Consider the following 20,130-nt stretch of genomic DNA (forward strand, 5'->3'; position numbering starts at 1 on the left):
CAGCTCCACCTCATCTGGGCTGTAGCCACGGGGCTGCTCAGAGAGAGAGAAATCTTCACCAGGATTCCTCTCTTCAGAGCTTGTCTGAGAATTTTAACAGGGTGACCAGTGTCACTGGAAAGGAATTAGTTGGAGAGACCCTTTGAGTAGTGAAGAATTGAAGAATCCAGGGGTGAGGGGCTAAGGGGTGGGATGACCTTTGTCCTAATGGCCTCACAAGCCCCTTTCTTTTGAAGCCTTGCTGATCACTCTCCCACCCTGAACTCCTCTCTTTGGGGAGTGGGGACACTTAAACACTCAGGAGTTGTCTCCATTATAGGACACTATTTTGCAAAAGTACCTGTTTACTTATCTTCCTCTCCCATTTTTCTGTGAGAGCCCTTGGAACAGAAGTGGGCTTTCACGTCTTTATCATCAGTGCCTAGCACAGTGCATCGTTCACATGGAAGAGACTTGTTTTTTTTTTTTTGAGGATGATTAGCCCTGAGCTAACTGCTGCCAATCCTCCTCTTTTTCCTGAGGAAGGCTGGCCCTGAGCCAACATCCGTGCCCGTCTTCCTCTACTTTATATGTGGGATGCCTACCACAGCATGGTGGGCCAAGCAGTGCCATGTCTGCATTCAGGATCCAAACCGGCGAACCCCGGGCTGCTGAAGCGGAATGTGCTAATTTAACCACTGTGCGACCCGGCCGGCCCCGTTGGAATTTTTTTTGATAAATGAACATGTGAATGATAAAAATATGGACTTTATAAATGGAACTAGAGTAATTGTTAAGAGAAAGGGATTTCAAAGGAGAGTTTGAAGGCTGAAGTCCCAAGGATATTTAAGGATAGAATGGATAAACTGACATAGATGTGGGTAATTAAGATCGATCTACAGCTGGGAACTTCACTAAATAACTTCAGGATTCCTCTAACTACAATTGGATTCTCCAATGTAGTTACAGATAATAACTCAAAGGGAAATACTACACCAAATTCTAGCAATCATCACGCAGTTCATTTGACAGACTGGTATTACCATGGGTTAATGGTGCATCTACTTCGAAGGTAGAACTCTTGGGGAGACGATGACAAAAAAGAAGGGGTCTGGATCCAGATGGCGTAAGTTGGCATTAATACTTACCGAATTAATGCCCCAGTGGCTGTATGGGTGGATGAGTGAGTGACACACAAAGAGGTCAAGTTGCCTAAGATCATGAAATTAGACTGGTAAAATAAAAACAGAAATTCCGATTCCCAGAGCTCTACTGCTCGTCCCCATTACAGGGGAAGAAGAAAGAAGGACCGATTAAAGCCATCCCTTTTGTATTGATAGAAACAGATGCAGTTTTTCCCACCATGCACCAGGTAATATGTGGGGAACCATTAAATTTAAACCACGATCATTAGAGACTCCTCAAGTGGAGTTACCTGAAATCAGAAATTAAGTGGGAGCAACCTTAGTTCTGAAGTGAATTTGTTTATCGCATGCATTTCAATATAGTTTGGGATAAATTCTTAAATGAAGAGATAATGCCTGGTAAGCTGTTTAAATATTTGAATGCCAGTAATGAAATCATAATTAAATCAAGTAAAATGTAATAGTAAATGTCTATCTAATGTTGATATTCCCTCTTGAATTCTTTGGAATTTGAATGGATAAAATTTTTTATCTTACAATTCTTGGGATTTAGTTCAATATTTATTTCATTATCAGTGCAGACTTACACATACTAAGCAGTTTAATGACAATGGATGCTGGAGTCTGAGTAAAGACAGCAGCAACATATCAAGTGATTTTAATTACAACGATGTGCTTGTACTCAGGCAAGATGCTCTAGTCGATGCTGGTGTAGGAATTATATCAATAAATGCAATTTCCCTCAGCCTGAGCTTGCTGTGTGACCTTGGGTAAGTCAGATAACCTCTCTCAATTCTACTATTCTCATTTATAAAAGAAGAAATTTGCCTAGTTTAATATCTCAGTTTCTTTGCATATTTAATCTCTAAAAATGTCATATGCTTATATTTTTAAGTGATGTTCCAATTTGATAAAATGTAATAAATAATTTGAACACTTGCTGTGCTCTATTCCCTGTGGGAAGTTCTGGTATCTAATGATGAACGTGTATGACTTTTCTCCAATGGATGCTCGCTCATTCATTCATTCAACACATGGTTACAATCAGCACTAGGAATCTATCGGTGACTGCATTATTCCCTAGGGCCGCTGTAACTAATTACCACAAACCTGGTGACTTAAAACAACGTATCTTTATTCTCTCGTAGTTCTGCAGGCCAAAAGTCTAAAATCAAAGTATCCACACAGTCATGTTCTCTCCAAAGGCTTTGGGGAAGAATCCATCCCTTTGCTCTTCCAGAATCTCATGGCTGCATGTGTTCCTTGGCTCGTGGACACATCACTCCAATCTCTGCCTCCGTGATCCCACTGTCTGCTCCTCTTCCCTGTGTCTCCTCTGTCTGTGTCTTATAAGGACGCTTGTCATTGGATTTAGGACCCACCTATATAATCTAGGATGATCTTCTCATCTCAAGATCCTAATTTGAGATGCAAAGATCTTTCCAAAGAAGGTCACATTCACAAATCCCAGGGATTAGGACATGAACGTATATTTTGGGGAGCCACCGTTCAACCCACTACAAGGACCAAACAAACGTAATAACAACAAGTGAACAAAAACATTGATGCCCTTGAGGAGCTTATAGACCACTGAAGGAAAGAGACATCAAGCCAAGACGTAATTATACAAAGTGATTATGCTTTGTATATAGTTATAATAAATACATAGTTATAAGTTGTAATTGGGTCTATGAAGGGTCTATGAAGGGGCACAGGAAAGATTTTAATAAGGGGACCTCATTAAGGTGGGGGTTAGGTGAGACCTCTGAACAAGTGACATTTAAGCTGAGCAGGGAGAGAAACTCTTGGAGAGGTTGGGGAAGACCATTCCAAGCGAACAGAACATTACTTGCCAAGGCCTTGGGATGGGGCCTTGGAGAAGTGAATGAAGCCATTGTGGCTGAAGGACGTTGAGCAGAGGCAGGGTGGAGTGAGTTGAGAGTGGGTCAGATCATGAAGGGATCTGAAAGCCTTTATCAAGACTTTTGGAAACCTAAGTGTAATGAGAAACCATTGATGTGTTTTAAACTGGAAGATCTGAATTATGTTTTTAAAATGTTACTGCGGCTGATATTTGAAATGTGTTATAGGAAAGCAAGAGTGAAAAGAGGGGAGAAAGAAGTGCTAGGCAAGAGATGGCTTGGTCCAGGGTGATGGCAGGAGAGAGGATGGAAGTGAATGGATTTGATTTACATGTTGGAGGTAGAAATGACACAGTTTGGGAAAGGACTGGTTATGGGGAAGTGAGGCAGAGGAAAGCTTTTAGGATGGCTTTCAGTCTGTTGGAGGAAACGGCATGAAACAAATGACTGTAATAAAGGGATTCATAAAGTGGTTAAATAACACAGATGAGAGAACCAGTGATAGTGCCTGGAACAGGGTTGGGATGAGGTGGGGAGGATGCCAAAGTTTGAGTTGAGCTTCAAAGAATGTTGGGTAAATGTTAGAGAGAATTTCATATAGAGGGAGAAGAATGACAAAAAACATCCAGAGACATGAGGATGTATGACGTGTTCAGGAAGCAAGGAGGGCTCTTTGAAGGGAAGCATGCCAATGAATGTTTGTGTCCCCATCAGCATCTCTTTTTAATGGCCTTGTTTATCATGGTCCTTTGGTCACAGAAGTGTCTTGATCCTTCTTATGACTTGGCCTTCCTACTATAAACCCATTTGAACTGAGTGTGACATCTCGAATCATGCCACTCAACCAGGAGCTACAGACTCACATGTCCCTAAATTGCATAAACATGATTGAATTAATCCAGATATGGAAGATTCCCAATGACTAAGTGTCCCTTTTTAGAATTTGGCAGGATGTGTTAACTTTCTTCTGGAAGTAACATTATGTACCCATAATAGACTTGTTTAATTTTTATTTTTAAATGAATACTCAATATTTAGGCTCTTCTGTTCTCGGAGTTCACGGGTGTTGGTGGTGTGGGGAGGGTTGTGACGCAGCAGGGAGCGGGGGAAGGAGTAGCAGGAGATGCCTGAAGGAAGGGAAGGAAGGGTGGGCTGGATACATTACTCAGCCTTCTTTCTGCTTCAGAATGATGTGTCCACTACAAAAATTTGATCCTATCCCTCAAGTCTTTATAACTCTTTAGCAGTTTCCATTCACCCACATCAGCAGTTTCCAAACTACTTTCCATTGATACACACGTGGCAAATGACATTCACAGGGGCTCACTCTTCCATGAGTAACAGCCAGGGTCATTGACACTTCTGGGCACGCCAGCTATATCTCTGCAATTTCTCTTCCACTCAGGAAAACGTATGGGAATGCAAGAGCGTGAGAGTAACATTTTTACAGGGATAACCTTGAATCTGATGTGCTATACTATACCGCCCAAGTAAATGTTTGCAAACATGGGGAATTTTATGATCAGTAACTGTAGGGAAAAGAAACTCACTCGAATAATAAAATGTGTACCAATGTCTCAACGCTTCTCTAGCATGACTAAGCTCATTATTTTAGGAAGTTTGAACACTGGGATTGACAGTGGTGTTACCAGAGCCTTTCATGGCTGTACTCCGAAATACGGGTGCTTATTATCTCAAGGGTCACTTTTCCAGAAACGGCTGAGTGACCCAAAAAGAGATAACCATCTCCAAATTAATGATTATACTACTGCAACCTCCATTACTGATAGCCACTGACTTATTTTTTCTTACCGTATACAAAATACTATGACCAACTTTTACAAACATTATTTTATTTAATAATTAAAATAGACACTAGAGTCAGCTATTATTATCCCCATTTACAGGAGAAATTAGTGCAGCTGAGAATTAAAAAAAACTTACCCAAATTCACACCTGCATAGTATCAGAACTAAGATTAGAAATTAAACTGTAGTTTAAAATTGTATGCTCTTAATCACTATTCATGTTTCATTCTGTATTTATAAACCTACAGCAATACTGCTCCTGGACACATAGAGAAGGGACTCTATAATTCTAATTAGCCTGGAGGTATCTCATGCAGAACAACAAGGGCAAGCAGGACCCTCTGACCATGTCTTATCTCTGTAAGGCACAGGAAGGCAGACAAGAGCCATGGATCATTTTGCCCTAGCATCCTTTGACAACAGTACCCAAACCATACTCCTCTCTGCCTTCCTTCCCTGCTTCTTCCTTCTCTTCCTTCCTCCCTCCCTTCCTTTCTTCTTTCTTCTTTGCTCTGTCATCCCCTCTCCTATCTTTTTTCACAACTCCCAGTTAGATCACCGTCTAAGCATTCCTAATTATGAGGAGTTTCCATCTCTGGTGCTCCTCACATGCTTTTGATTGATGACTGTTCAATGGTGGAATTCCAACCACATCGGCTGAATCACCCTCAACATTAATGCAGTGACAGGTGTTGCATACATCTCTTTCTCTCTGCTGTTTATAAGGAACTTAGCATCTACTCTAAGAGATCACAATCTCTATGGAAGATCCAGACGTGAAAAATGGCTTCAACACGTGGCAGGGGTCAAGTTTAAAAGCAGGCACAACATAAAGGAAGCAAAAAGAGAGAATGATGGAAGAGGGGGCTTCATTTAAACTTGGTCCTGCAGATTGGGAAGGATTTCAGTAAATAGGATTGGGGAAGGGTTGTCCTGGGGGAGAAAAATAGCACGAGCAGAGAGATGGAGGCAGCCATGCAGAAGGTGTGGTCAGGAGAAGAGCCACCGTCTGTTGCGGTTTGATCAGGGGTATATATGAGTGTGCCACCAGACCAAGATTGTAAGATGAATTGGGGAAACAAAGAGGAAGGAACTAATTTTTTTTTTTTATCACTGAAGGAAACTTCTGACCTATGTGAAATTCCGGCACCATATTTATTGAAAGGCACTCATCTCCTTCTCTTGCATCATCATTGTCATTGTTGTCATAATCATCATTATTAAACGTTATGATTGTGGGGCTTTATACAATTTCTCAGTCAGGACTTCATTACATATTTATAACCTCTTCACCGAGTTGATGGCATGGTTTTGATAAAAAGTAACAAAAAACGCAAATTATGTCGGCTTACACAATAAAAAGGATATGTTGGCTCTTGTTATTGTTAAGGTAATCCGGCTTTAGGCAGTAATTCAGTGAAGTGACAGGATTCCTTTTGGTTTCTCTTGTGATTTCTTTTGGTCCCTCTGCTTTGACCTCCTTGGGTCCAGCTTTATCATAGGCCCATTCCTTTTAGGAGTATATGCTGTTGCTTCCTGGGCTACAGGCTATTTTTGCCCCAGTATTTCCAGCAGAAGTCTGATTGGACAAGGTTAAGTTCTCTGCCGACCCCAGAATCAACCAGTCTGGCCAAAGTGATGGAGCATGTTGACAGCTCAGCTTAAGTCGTGTGCCCCGACCCAGAGCCGAGAGTGGAGTCAGCTTGTGAGAAATCACGTACTTTCCCAAATAGGAATTAGGGTTTTTAGGAAGGGAGAAGTGGGGTTGCTGTGGGTGGGATGAATGCTAGAGAGGAAACTAAACAATATCCTTTAGAGAAATATAGGCACTTTTATTGCCATTTTATAGTCGAGGAATGGAGGTTCATAGTACTGTTAGTTGCACAAAGATGAAATAGTTCCCATTCTCTAAGAAGATCATATATGTCAAGAGAAAAAAATTATTAATGTTATAAAAACTATACATCTTATCATGGGAACCCAGAAGGTGAAGAGACATTACTATCCCCTCTGGATAGACGAGACAGACAAGTGTCATGGACTGTGACCCTGAGCAAGTTACTTAATTTCTCTTAGCTTCTTTTTTCTTTTCTGGAAAACTAGAGATAATAGTGGCACCTACTTCACAGATTTGTTGAGAGGATTAAATGAGACATTTACAAATACAGGTGACCAAGTGCCTTTTCATTCATTATGTGTTTAATCTTCGATACAACCAGGGAGGTGGCTGAGGGCATCCAGTCAAAGAGATGGAATTACTGAGGCTAATATGGTTATCAGCCACAGGAAATACCAAACCAAAAGTCTTGTGATTCCAATACACTGTGGTGCTGCTGCTGCTTTTTTTTTTTTGAGGAAGATTGGCCCTGAGCTGACATCTGCCACCAATCCTCCTCCCTTTGCTGAGGAAGACCAGCTGGGTTCAGCATCTGAGGCCATCGTCCTCTACCCATATGTGGGACGAGCATCACAGCATGGCCCGACAAGCAGCACGTAGGTCCGCACCCAGGATCCGAACCAGCAAACCTCTGGGCCGGGCTGAGAAAGTGGAACGTGTGAACTTAAGTGCTGCGCCACCAGGCTGGCCCCCTGTGGTGCTTCTTAATGAGATCCCCAGCTCTCTGTATCTTTGCCTTACAGTGAACAGGATCCACACTGAGGGAACTACACATGCAAATTATCATTAGCATGAAAACGGGTAATTATTATTTTTTTTACATTTGCATCACCACAGATGATCTTTGTGTTAGACATTCTTCAGCAATGAATGACTGAACTAAAGGGCTTGCGGTTCATTCTGACGGTCATTAATTCTAAATAAGAAATTCATTTACTGTCACTCATGTTGCTTAACAATGCAAAGCAAAGAGTGACTACAGAGCAATCTGAAACAGTAGGGGCTGGGACTTAAAATGGAAATCACCTGGCCCAACCTTTTATAATTTACATATGAGGGAAATGAGAGCTAGAATAGGGAAGGTCACACGATTAATTAGTGGCAGAGCTGGGACTAGAACCCATTTTCTTTACTTCTATGCCAAAGTCTTTTTATTAAAACATGAATGCTGATCATCTGACTTCTATTTGGTTAGTAATTTCCTGATTATTTAAAACACATTGAGGGCATACGATAGAGAGACACTTGATGTGCTGAAGGTGCCAAAATGAAAATATATTAAGAATCCTTCCCAAATTCCCTTGTGCTGTATTAGTTTTATCTTGATGTTTTCTGCAATACACTTATGGGGGGAAAAACGGGGTATCTGTATGTATTGAATGGTCTCATTTGAGTCCTGCCAATGTAAAGGTACGAACTAAAAACATTTTACATTCAAACAGAGCAAATTGCTTATGGTAACCATTGCATAATGAAGGCACACAATGAAGAATCAGAGTTCAAATTACTTATCAGGTCTCTTCCATTTTCTAAGTTTTTAAAGTAGAAAATTGCACAGTATAATTACAGTAAGTTAATTTGCATTCATATTACAATTCAATGAGCAATTACATTCTTTTTTATTTAAAAAAATATTTTATAAAGTGTGATTTGCATCAGGATGTTTCCGGGAAAGAGTGGAGACTTTTTCCTTATGAGGTTTTCATACAGATTCAACCATGGAGCCTGAACCTTCCTATATAGAGTTGAAGCCTCTTATTGGCTTTTTGGGAACCATCTGAAATATGACTGTGGTTTCAGAGCTTTTGGACGAGAACTCTTCAAGGATTCATAGAATATTATGGTTTGGAAGGAGAACTTAAAGGTCTTATTGTTCAAGACTCCTTTCCTCCGTTCACTTCCACCAGCTGAAGCCTGAGTTTCTCTATCACATTCCTGCAAAGCTATCATCTAACCTATATTTGCTTAACTCCTGCCTGAGGAAATTCTTGACCTTCTGATGCCACCCACATCATTTCAAACAGTGCTTTCGTTTTGAGGAGGGGGCTCCATTTTGGTGTAGCCATTCTTGTGTTAATGTATTTCAAGGATACTTTTTTACACATTCATTGCTTTGGCAAAACCACCCATGACACAGAGCACTCTTCTTATATTGAGAGTATAACATTTTATTCTGGACTTGCAATATTAGCACAAATATCTGTGGTGGGCAATAATCAAGTGGTGCCCATAAGGACTGTGGGTGCCGACTGGCTGCCCCACTTCCTCTGTGCCTGCTCTTTAAAAAAATTTTAGAATGAAGATAAAATAGGCATATATTGAAACGTGTGGATCTTAAGAGTAGTTTGACCAGTTTTAACAAATATAGTTGCCTATATAACACTACATTAAAAATACTGTATATTCCATTATGCCAGAAAGTACCTTGTACCCCTCCCCAGGCAATGTCTCTCCACAGAGGCAACTGGTGTTCTAATTTTTCTCACCATAAATTTATTTTGCGTGTTCTTGACCTTCACATAGACAGAATCATAATAATGTCTTTTTATGAGCCTGGCTTCTTTCACTCAACCTGTTTTTAAGATTCCTCCATGCAGCTGCATATGTCAGTATCAGCAGTGTGTTTTGTTTCTTGCTCAGTAGTATGCCACTGTATGAATATTCTACAATTTGCTTATCCGTTCTACTGTGGAAAGACATTTGTTCTCAGTCTGACCCATTATGAAGAAAGCTGCTATAAACTTTCTAGTATATATGCTTGCGTGTGTGTGTACGTGTTTTATTTCTCTTGGGTAAATACCTTGGGGTGGAATACCTACAATTGCCCATAGGGTAGATGTATGCTTAACTTGATAAGAAAGTGCCAAGTAGAGAGTGCTTAACTTGATACGAAAGTGCCGAGTTTTCCAAAATGGTGATACCATTTTATACTTTCACCAGCAACGTATGAGAGCTCTGCATCCTCGCCAATATTTAATGTTGTCAGACTTTCAAATTTCAGCCATTTTAGTGGGTGTGGAGTCATATCTCACTATGGTTTTATTTGCATATTCCTTGTGATCAATGATATTGGGCACCTTATCATGTGCCTACTGGCCATTCATATGTCTTCTTTCGTAAAATGGCTTTTCAAATGTTCTGTCCATTTTAATTAGGTTGTTTATCTTTTTATTATTAATTAGTAGGAGATCTCTGTATTTTCTGGATTCAAGTCCTTTGTCAGATATATGTATTGTGAACATTTTCTCCAGGCTTGTGGTTTACCATTAATTTTCTTAATATTGTCTTTTGATCAGCACACATTTTAAATTTTTATAAGGCCCAATTTATCATTTTTTCCTTTATATTCAATGATTATTTGTACTCTGTAAGAAATCTGTGCATACCCCCAAATTGTGAGGATACTCTCTAAGGTTCTCCTCTAGAACCTTTACCGTTTTAGTGATGACATTTTGTTTTACATATGGTGTGAGGAAGGGATTGTTAATTTTTTCCCACATATTTATCCAGTTGTCCCAGTACCGTGTTTTCTCAATGACTTTTCTTTCCTCAATGAATTGCACTGGCACTTTTGTTTTAAAAAAATGCCAATTTATTGTATACGTGTTAGTCTATTTCTGGATTCTCTCTTCTGTTCTATTGATCAATTTATCTATCCTTAATGCTGGTGCCATAGTGTCTTGATTATTGTAGCTTTACGGTAAGTGTTGAAGTCAGGTAGGATAAGCTCTCTAATTTTGCTCTTCTTCAGGGTTGTTTTGATTGTTTAAGTCCCGTTGCATTTCCATATCCACTTTAGAAATAGCTTGTACATTTCTTGAAAAAGTGTGCTGGGATTTTTATTTGGACTGTGCTAAATGTATAGTTCAATTTGGGGAGAACTGACATCTTATCCACACTGAGTTTTCCAAACCTTCTCATTTATTTGGGTCTTCTTTAACTGTTTTCATCAACATTTTGTAAGTTTTGGTGCAGAAACTTTGCACAACTTTTGTTCAATCTATTCCTAAGCATTTTGTGTTGTGCTATTATAAATAGCATCAATTTTTCCAACTGTCTGTCTGACTAGCTGTGTAACTTTGGGCAAAATATTTAACCTCTAAGTTTATTTCTAACCTGTAAGATGTGAGTTCATGTTCTTAGAACAAGGCCAAGTATAAATATCTACAAATAGCTTTTTGGGGTTCTTTAATATTAAATTGGATAACGAATAGAAAGTTCATAGTGCAAAACTTGGTATTAGACAGAATTCTTTTGGTCAAAAGTGAAAAAAACCCTCAAACTGGCATAAGTAGCAGAGGGGATATTTTGGCTCAAATGCCTGAAAAATCTGGGTAGGGGGATGGTCGTTAGCTTCAGGCATGACTAAAGTAAAGCCCTTCAGCAATGTCCTGGGAAGTCTCCGCTTTCCCGTCTCTTAGTCCTGTTGTCTTCTCTGATGCTTTCATGCTCTGAAGGCCTTTCTTATGGAAGGGGCTCCTGCAGCTGCAGGCTTAACATCTTTCCAGTTTCCAGTTCAGTGGGAAAGAGAAAGCGTTTTTCCTCCGTTGCTCTATCAAAAGTACACAGGTTACTCACTGGACCATCCCTGAGTTGTGGCCAAGAAATGTGTCGCACCTGTCCATCCCTGGAGCTGAGAGTAGAGTCAGCTCTCCAAGAACAAAATGGAAAATATATCTTTGGCTGGGGGAATGGTTCCCCAATGAAATCCGGGTGTTGTTCACAGAGGAAGGAGGAATGGAGGAATGGCACCAGAGAGGCAGACGACAAATAGCCATCATAACTTTAACATAGTCACCATGAAATACATGGCGGCTACACTGCAGGGGCTGCTGGTTCTTCTCTGCTTCTTGTACCCCCCAGGCGTCAGGAACTCCATCACGTTCTGATAGCTTTTAGTCTACTCCTATTTCCAAGTACTACTGTCACCTTAAGCTCCACTTTATGAGTGAAAAAATTGGGAGTTTGTATTGGAACTTAAGAGCCCTTTGGCAATCACTTCAGCTCTCCACTTTGTTTCTACAGTGCATTTAGCTAAAGAGAGCAGATTGGTGACATAAATACAATTGCAGTGTTGCTATTTCCCTCCACCCCCTCCTTGGAAAAAATAAAAGGAGTGCTATTTATAGCTACTGTAAACTAGAGTCAAGTTTAGTAACACCGCCAGCAGCCTTTCCCTGGAATCAAGCAAAGCCCTTCTCAAGAAAGAAGGGATCTCTCCTGTTTTGATGAAGCCACATAGAAATTTTTTCTCATTGCTTTTGGACCTCAGAAGAGAAATAGCAATTGGATATTTCACTTGTGTCTAGGACATACAAGAAAAGGATCTGAAATGTGGTTAATGTAAGGTTTGCAACTTTTTTTTTTTAATGGACCCCTTTGCTTTCACACTGAATTCCAAAGTCCTGAACATGGCATATGAGACCCTTTCCAATTCGTTTATGTTGTTTCTCTACAGTCAACCACCGCCACCCCCAGAGCAGAGTCTCTTTTATGCCCTTGCACATTCTCTTTTCACTCCTTGCTTCATCTGGTTGCTCAGTTATCTTCCAAGATGGGGCCGGGCGCAGTGGTTAAGTTCGCACGTTCTGATTCTCAGTGGCCCGGGGTTCACTGATTTGGATCCTGGGTGTGGACATGGTACCACTTGGCAAAAGCCATGCTGTGATAGGCGTCCCACATATAAAGTAGAGGAAGATAGGCATGAATGTTAGCTGAGGGCCAGTCTTCTTGAGCAAAAAGAGGAGGATTGGCAGTAGTCAGCTCAGGGCTAATCTTCCTCAAAAAAAAAAAAAAAAAGATGCTATCACTTCTTTCAAGAAGCCTTAAAATCCTGCCCTGGTCTCACACCCCTGTCTGCTGCTCTGCAGCCTCCCTGCACTGTGTGTGCTGATGAGTTTCCTCAACGTGGGTACGAGTTGTTTGAGAGTGAGTTTTTTTGCTTTTTCTTTTCTTCCTCGCCAATGCCTGCTAGCATTGTGCCTGGTATACAGTGAGCAGTCAGTAAACATTTTTTGAATAAATAAATAGAATCTGAGTGTGAACATGAACTTGAATGATAAGGACCATGAGAGGCTTACGTACCTTCCGTATTAACCTTTGAAATTTTGTGTCTTCTATATGTTAGTATACTTTGAACGCACAGTGTCTCTAATAAGCTTGGTAGAAATGGTCCTACTGGACAGTATTTAAGATTTTATTAATTTGAGAGCTTTGTGTGTACATTCCTGGCATATGCAAGCCCCACAGACTATTTAATAAACAGTGGCTATGTAATAATTTGTGCTTGAAACCCTTAGAGCTTACAGCACAAATTCATTTTATCCTGAGAGGTATATTTGAAACAACTGTAGGAATGAACAGAATTTTAAATAATACAGAATACACAAAATGAGCTACTTTGCATTCCTTCCTTTGGAGGAGTAGTTACTGCTGGTTGGATTTATGATTTCTGACCCGTGGTTTTGCTTTCAATCCTGGGTCGGTCTCAAACAGCACTTAAATAGGCTGGCCCTCTGAGTATCTTGAGAACCATGTGCATAGGGATGAATTATATGAAGTTCAATAAAACTCCTTTTTACCCATCTGCGTGCTACTCATGTCCATGTAAAAACATTCAATTGACTCTGAGCTCCTCAAAGGCAGGATCTGTTTCTGATTTGTCATCATTATACCCAATGCCTAGCACAGTGCCTGACATATAGAATGATCTCCCTAAATGTTGTTGATGTAAAATGAACTATTTTGGAATTTCTCTGGAAGGAGAACCCATGTTTGCTGTGACTTTTCAGCCCAGCCACATCTGCGACAGTATCTCATCTAAGGCCCACAGCGATCTCTTGAAGCAGGTGTTTCATGAAGCATGTGTTACCATTGTAGAACTGAGAATTTTGAAGTTCAGAGAGTTAACTTGTCACAGACAACTCAGGCCCGTTAGACTACAGTCCAGATTCTTTCCAGTACACACGGATAAGAGTACCTCTCCCCCTGGGCTACCGTGAAGGCTAAATGAGTTAATGTATGGAAAGTACCAGAAAGGTGCCTGGAAAATAATGAGCAATATACACGTCTTTGTCGTTCTTCTTGATACATTGTTGTTTCTAGTAGTAGATGATAACGAAATGTATGTTGATTTTTTCCTTATGCCACACTTAACACAAACGGCATTGTTATTTAAAAGAGAAGAAAAGAAAAAGCACCCTAAATTTTAGATGAGTTGTTTCTTGACATGTTTAGCATAATAACTTAATATAGCCCTTTAAAATTTGGTTTGCTTTAACCCAGAAGACTATTAGGTCCTTGGGCAGCTTGTGTGCAGTTAGAATCTATATATTACGCTTTCTTCCAGCCTGGAGTTGGGAACAGCTGCAGCTCGTTGCCCCTGTCAGATTTAATGGGAATTTGCCCAGTTTCCATGATGGCGCATGTCCAACACTGAATAGAGATCGAGTCTTACATGAGCGTCTTCCATTTCTATCACTCGGCCAACTCAGTGTCCCGCATTCCCCTCAAAGTCTGTAATCACAATGTCAACTGAAAATAGAACAAGAGGGAAGGGGCGAAGGCAACATCTCTCATGTACAGTGCCTTAGAATGTCCGTCAGTGGTCATGATGTTCCATGGCTGTCCTCAAAACCCTGAGAAACTTCAGAGCTGTTTTTGGTAGAGTCAATGCAGAGTTAGACCTGCGTTCCATCAGGTTTGACATCTGTCCCAGCCACCTGAGGTGCATAACAGGTTTCTATATTCTTTCCTCCTATTCCAACCAGGTCTTCTCTGATTTGTCCATGTCTCCTGTTTTCTTTGTATTGAGTTCAGGTTCCTGAGGTTTGTCTTTATAGAAGAGGAAACAGAAGTGTCTTATTAATCTTAGTAGAGCTGCCTGGCGAGCCTGAACTTCCAATGAAATGAATCTTTAGTGTTGGCTGGCAACTCTTGTCACTCTCTAGAACTTTGGAAGAGTTGGGGAAACTTGGGCCAGTGTCCCTGGTCCCCATCATTAGAGCTGCTGGTCACACCCAGAAGGAAACAGAAACAGTGGTATCAGGGGTGGCATCTCCCTCCCACCTTGATGGGAGTTGCCTCTGATCAACTCTTCACCAAGATTGTACCCTGCCAATGACCTCACAAATTTTTCTTGTCTCTATGTAAATTGCTATCTTTCCGGAGTGGCACGACAGCCTCCAGTTGCTCAGGCCTCCATTTGTACAGAAGCTGTTATTACGGAATAAGTGTAATGGGTCGTGAATTTTGTGGAGAAAGGGAGGGTCTCTCGATGACTTGGTGTGTACCAGCCACGGACCTATTGGCTCCACAAGGGGTGCATTAGGCTAAATATTTTTAGCCCATTGACTCTGGAGGTAATAACCCTAAATGCTTCATTAAATTTTCATGGGTGAGTGACAGAAGCTATGAGGGAAAAAAACAAAACCCAAATCCTCCACATTAGCTTTATTATTACACAGCTGGAGGACAGGAGTGTGGCCCCTAAAAAAGCTAACACTAACTGCGGCCTGCCTCTTCCTTCCCTTTCCTGCACCCTGCTCCAAAGGGCCAGCACTTCATTTGCTTTTCTCCCTCCGACACCTGGCATTTTGGCCTCTGGAGACGACTGTACAGGCATTTACTGAAGTTGAATCCAGTCTCAGGGTAGAAGAATTTTCAGACCCACACAATGCATATTTCCGGCGATTTGCTGGATCTTTGTAAACCACGACCAGGAGCAGGGAGCAACTGACTGGGCGCTGCCTGAGGCCTTCCCGCCTCTGTTCTCACCTGAGGGCTGTCCTCCCCCAGGCATTCTAGGAACGGAAGTGGGGAAGGCGGGTAGGAAGGGGAGAGTTGGGGTTTAACTGAGGCCTGCACACCCTGAGGGGCATGGGTCCCTCCCTAGGACTGAGGAAAACGTGACAGATGCCAGCTTTCTCCCTCCTCATGGCCCGACTTTGCCGGGGAAGCGTCAGTGAAGACAAGATCTGCCAAACCAGGGCTGGCCACTGAGAACTGGCGCCCCCTCCTGCAAAGGGGCGTGGGGGCAACACGTCCTCGCCGAGCCTCCTCCCTGGTTTTCGCCCAGTGGCACTCTATATTTGGGTCTGCGTATGTTTAGAGGCTTGGATCAAAGAGTAAACCCCAGAGAAAAATGAGGGAGGCCGGGCGGGGACTGCCGCTGCTGGTGGCGGTGACGGTGGCGCAAACACTGGATACTTTGTGAAACCCGAGTCTGGTAGCTTTAACCCCTTCGCTCCCTCACCCCTCCCCGCCGGCGCGGCTGGGGCGGGGACCCCATGCTCTCTGCTGGGCTCTCCCCCTCCACGGAGGCATGGGGAGCGAGCGCAAGGGCTCCAGAGGCGCGACTGCGAGCCGCGGCGCCCCCGCTCGCTCGCTCGCTCGCTCTGCCTCCTCCTCGTCGCCGCCGCGACTCGGCTAGGCTCTCGGGGCGCGGCGGGCGGCGCAGAGAGCGCCCGGGCGGGAGCCGAGCGGGAGCCGCGGGGCCGGGGCGAGGGGCGCGCGGCGGGCGGCCGGGCGGCGGCGGCCGAGGAGCCGGCAGGTGAGCGGCGCCGCGGGGCGCCGGGCGGGCGCGGGGGCCGGCGGGGCGGGGGCGCGGGAGGAGGCGGGTCTGCGCGTGGGGCGGTCTCCTCCCCTTGCTCTGACGCGGGGCCGGTGGCTCCCGGGGACGATGGACCCGGCTCGGCGCTCGCCGGGGCTTCCCCGGGCTGGAGAGCGCGCCTGAGTGCCGCCGCCCGCCGGGCATGGGGAGCCGCTTCCTGGGCGGCTGCGGCAGCGGAGGAGGATGCTCTCGGCGAGCCGAGGTGAGGCGCGGCGGGCCACGCGGCAGCCCTGGAGTTCAGCGCGGGCAGGTGCCCGGCGGGGACCCGGCGCCTGGACGCCCGGCTGCTTCCGCTGGGGCCCCGGGGCGCGGAGGACGGCTCCTGGGGCGCCCCTCTCGGGAGTTGGGCTAGGGGTACCCCGGGGATGGCGACTGCAGTTTTGCTCGCTCCCTCCACTTACTGGGGGAGAGGGACGACCTCTGCTCCTTCCTTCTGGGTCTCTGCCACCACCCCTATCTCCCTACTTCTGGCCACGCACGGTCCTCTCTCCAGACCTGCTCAACCCGAACACTCGTCTCTCTTCGGGACCCCCTGCACCCTCCTCCCTCCTGCGGTCCCGGCTCTATCCTTCCACGAACCTTCCTTCTCCGCTCCAAAACCTACCCGATGCTCCTGAGCCCTTTCTCCCTGCCTCGCTGGCTGCGTTCCCGGGCCGGACCCTGTTCCCTACTCAGCGGAACCCGGTTTTCACTTCCCTACTCCTCGGCAGCGCTGCGGTTCTGCCCTGACCTGTCGAAAAACCGGGTCCATCCCAGGAACCCCTACCCTTTCTCAGACCCCATCAGAGCTGGACCCTGCCTCTCAGACCCCAGCCCTTCCCCGGGTCCTCCATCGACTCGGTTCTCTGCTGGTTCCCGCACCTCCACTCCGCTCCGCAGACTCCCCGCCACTCTGAACGCTCCCCTCCCCAGCCCGTTCCTCTGCTTCTCGCTGCTCCAGACTCGACGCTCAGGGTGTTTTTCCTACGGGGGAAACTTTAAAATCCCCGTGATTCGGCTCATCAAGAAGCCCTAAAAGAAGGACTCAACCGCCGAGAGGAGCTGGAATCCGGGAGTCAGAGACGGGGAAGGTTGTGTCGTGGCGTCGAAAGGGGCCATTGGATGAGCGTACAAAGTAAATTTCAAAACGACTGTGGTTGCTGCAGCCGGGCCGCTCCTTCCCCGCTAGTTCCGTCCCACAGAGTGTTATTGTGACCCCTGGTGGGAGGGCGCGCCTTTTCTCTGCAGTTTTTAAAACGCTATTTTTTGTTTTGGTGGTGGTGCTGATGGACCGGACGGGGGGTAGGTGGGCACGAAGGAAAGCTGCCTGGCAAGCCTGATGCCACCTGGCTCCTGCGTTGTTCCCTCCTGAACCCGCTAGCCTGTGCATGTTTCACTCCTTGTAAACTCCCCTCCACCCCCAACTGCATCACACAAGTCCTCATTGTTGGGGGTCTGCCTGGGCACTTCCGCCCGGGCTGGGAGAGTCTGAAGGAATGGGGTGGGGGTGGGGAGGCCGGGGCGCCGGGCCACCGCGGTCTGGCTCTCGCCGGCGGCTCGGCGGCGGGCGGAGCGGAGAGCGCCGCGGCGCGGGCGTCTGTGGGCTCTGGCGTGTGCCGGAGAGGGTGGGGCGCGCGCCCGCGTGGGTCGGTGCCTGCGTGTGCGTTTGGAGCCGGCGCACGCCTGGGCTTAGCTCCTTTAGGAGGAGGAGGGCGTGCGGAAGCCAGCGCGCCTTTTGCTGCCCGGGAGCTGGGCGAGCGAGCGAGTCCTCCGAGATGGATGCTACAACGCAGCTCCTCGCGAGTCTGGGGACGCAGCGAAGATCCGTTGTCGCTTCTCCCTCCTCCTGTTCCCCTCCTGCGGGCCCATTCGACGCACTTTCACAATGTTGATGGTTTTGAATAAAGGCCTTGTGGGGGTTCCGCTGACACTTCGTAACACTTAACATGTTTTCAAGTAATCATATAAATTAAAGGTGGCTTACGTTCAGAACCCCCTAATCATCCGGTTCACGTTTGTACATTTATGTGCCAATTATAGGTCTTCGGGAAATCCATAAAATTATAAACCATCCCCACCCCCTGAATTAGCACCCATTGTTTTTATTATCTCAACGATGAGTGGTTCTGGATGGAACCCTGAATTGCACAGGCGTGAAGATAGATGTGCGGGGGGAGGAGAGCTTGACTGGAGTAGGAACGCTCCACAGCCCCCCACCCCCATCCCCATCCCCATCCCTATTTCTTTCCTTTCCTCTTCTGACAAGGCTTGGTGACAATTCTGGAATCTGAAAGGGATCAAAGATTTTCTTGATTTCCTATTGAGAAGGGCGACCTAATCAAAGCTGTGTAGAAGTCAACTTCTAAGCAATCAGAAATTGTCTGCTGATGCCCTTGATTGAAACCCCAGCATTCAAATGGAGTATTGAAGAACTCGCAGACATGGCTTTGAAGCGCTATTGTTCTTTTCCATACACAGAGGCCCTCTTAAAGGTTTAGGAAGTTCAAAATGCAGTGATTTGAAAGACTGACGTTGTAACTATTTGGCAACGCTGAGAAGATGAGCAGGGATGAGAGAAGAGGCCGAGGTGGGAAGTGCGAACGTGGTGTTGCTATCTTTTTGGGAACAGTGCTGCTATTAAGTGGGAATTCAGTCTACACGTTAAGTTGGCAATTAAATCTCTTCCTAAAGCAGATTTAGAAGATGATTTTTAGTAGTTGTTTTTTTTTTGGTGGTTTGCTTAAGGTCTGAATAGGCATATCTGAAACATTTAATCATGTTCATTGTATTCAACAATAAAATCTGAATAAAAATTACTAATTGTCGATGAAGCTCATCTCACAAGCTGTTTCGCAGTATGTTTCATTTGCAAGACGTAGCATTGTGTGAGGCTGCAGGAAGAGAGCGCATCACTTATTGTTCCACTTCTCCCAAAGCCAGAGAGGAGCAGGCTCTTCACTCCCCTTTGCCCTCCAGAGTAATTTGTCTTCGGTGGTGGCTGTTTGGCGTGGTACCTGGTAGGACCCATCTTAAAAATGGTGTGTGGTGGATTTCGGATGCCTGGAGGCGCCCTGCAGGCAGATGAAGAATCTGATTGAGGCAGCGTTTCATTCTGATAATTCACTCAAGTCAAACATTCTGTTTTTGCTGAGATTTAATCCTTCTCTCAAACTAATAAAGCTAACAAAGCAAGAAAATCACAGTTTATGTCTTTTAGATGGCACTTTAAAAAATTGCATAAATTGAAAGCTGTTGTCAGGAACTGTAAATGTTATTTAAGGCTTACTGTGACAAAGAATGGTCGCTGGTTGAGTTAAGTGATTGAGAATAAATCACTTGACCTCTCAGTTTCATCATTTGCAATATTATCTACCTTGTGAGTCTTGGAGCAGTTTTATGGAGAAAAATGTCTCGTTGGGTGCTTTGGCGCATAACCGGATTTCAGGAGAATGGTGACTTTTAGTAAGAGGTCATGGAATTCTGCTGAGGAGAGAGGATGGCATTGGGATTTGGAAGGCGGGGATCAAATCCAAGTACTTTCTGACTTGATGGTGTTTGGCATATCACCTCTCTTATTAATAAAAATAGGAATAATTAACCTTTATGGAGTACTTGCTAAGAGTCAGGTACCCCTTTAAGCACTTTGCGTGCATTAATTTATTTAATCTTTAAATAACCCTGGGAAGTGGATACTTGTATTCTCATTCCCATTTGATTGATGAGGAAACCAGGGCACAGAGAGAGCTGGTAACTGGCCCAAGGCCACACAGCAAATAAGGTATAGAACTAGGATTTAAATCCAAGCATTGTGGTTCTAGGGTGGGTCCTAACCAGGGCGTTCTGCCACCTC

The 20,130-nt window shown here is 44.6% G+C and overlaps 1 protein-coding gene across 12 annotated transcripts in view; it reads left to right on the plus strand.

The window, feature by feature from the left end:
- The window catches only part of DAB1 (DAB adaptor protein 1), a 1,086,856-nt gene that overhangs the window by 683,651 nt on the left and 383,075 nt on the right, over positions 1-20,130 (plus strand). For 10 of the 12 annotated variants that reach the window (XM_044770894.2, XM_070509814.1, XM_044770893.2 and 7 more), the window contains exon 1: positions 16,313-16,503. The exons of the other annotated variants lie outside the window; for them this stretch is intronic. The gene's annotated coding sequence lies outside the window, so the exon portion shown is untranslated. Of the gene's footprint in view, positions 1-16,312; positions 16,504-20,130 lie in introns of those variants that run through there. 12 annotated transcript variants of the gene reach the window in all.

Source organism: Equus asinus, chromosome 5, assembly GCF_041296235.1.
Source record: "Equus asinus isolate D_3611 breed Donkey chromosome 5, EquAss-T2T_v2, whole genome shotgun sequence".
In the NCBI taxonomy this organism is placed as follows: Eukaryota; Metazoa; Chordata; class Mammalia; order Perissodactyla; family Equidae; genus Equus; species Equus asinus.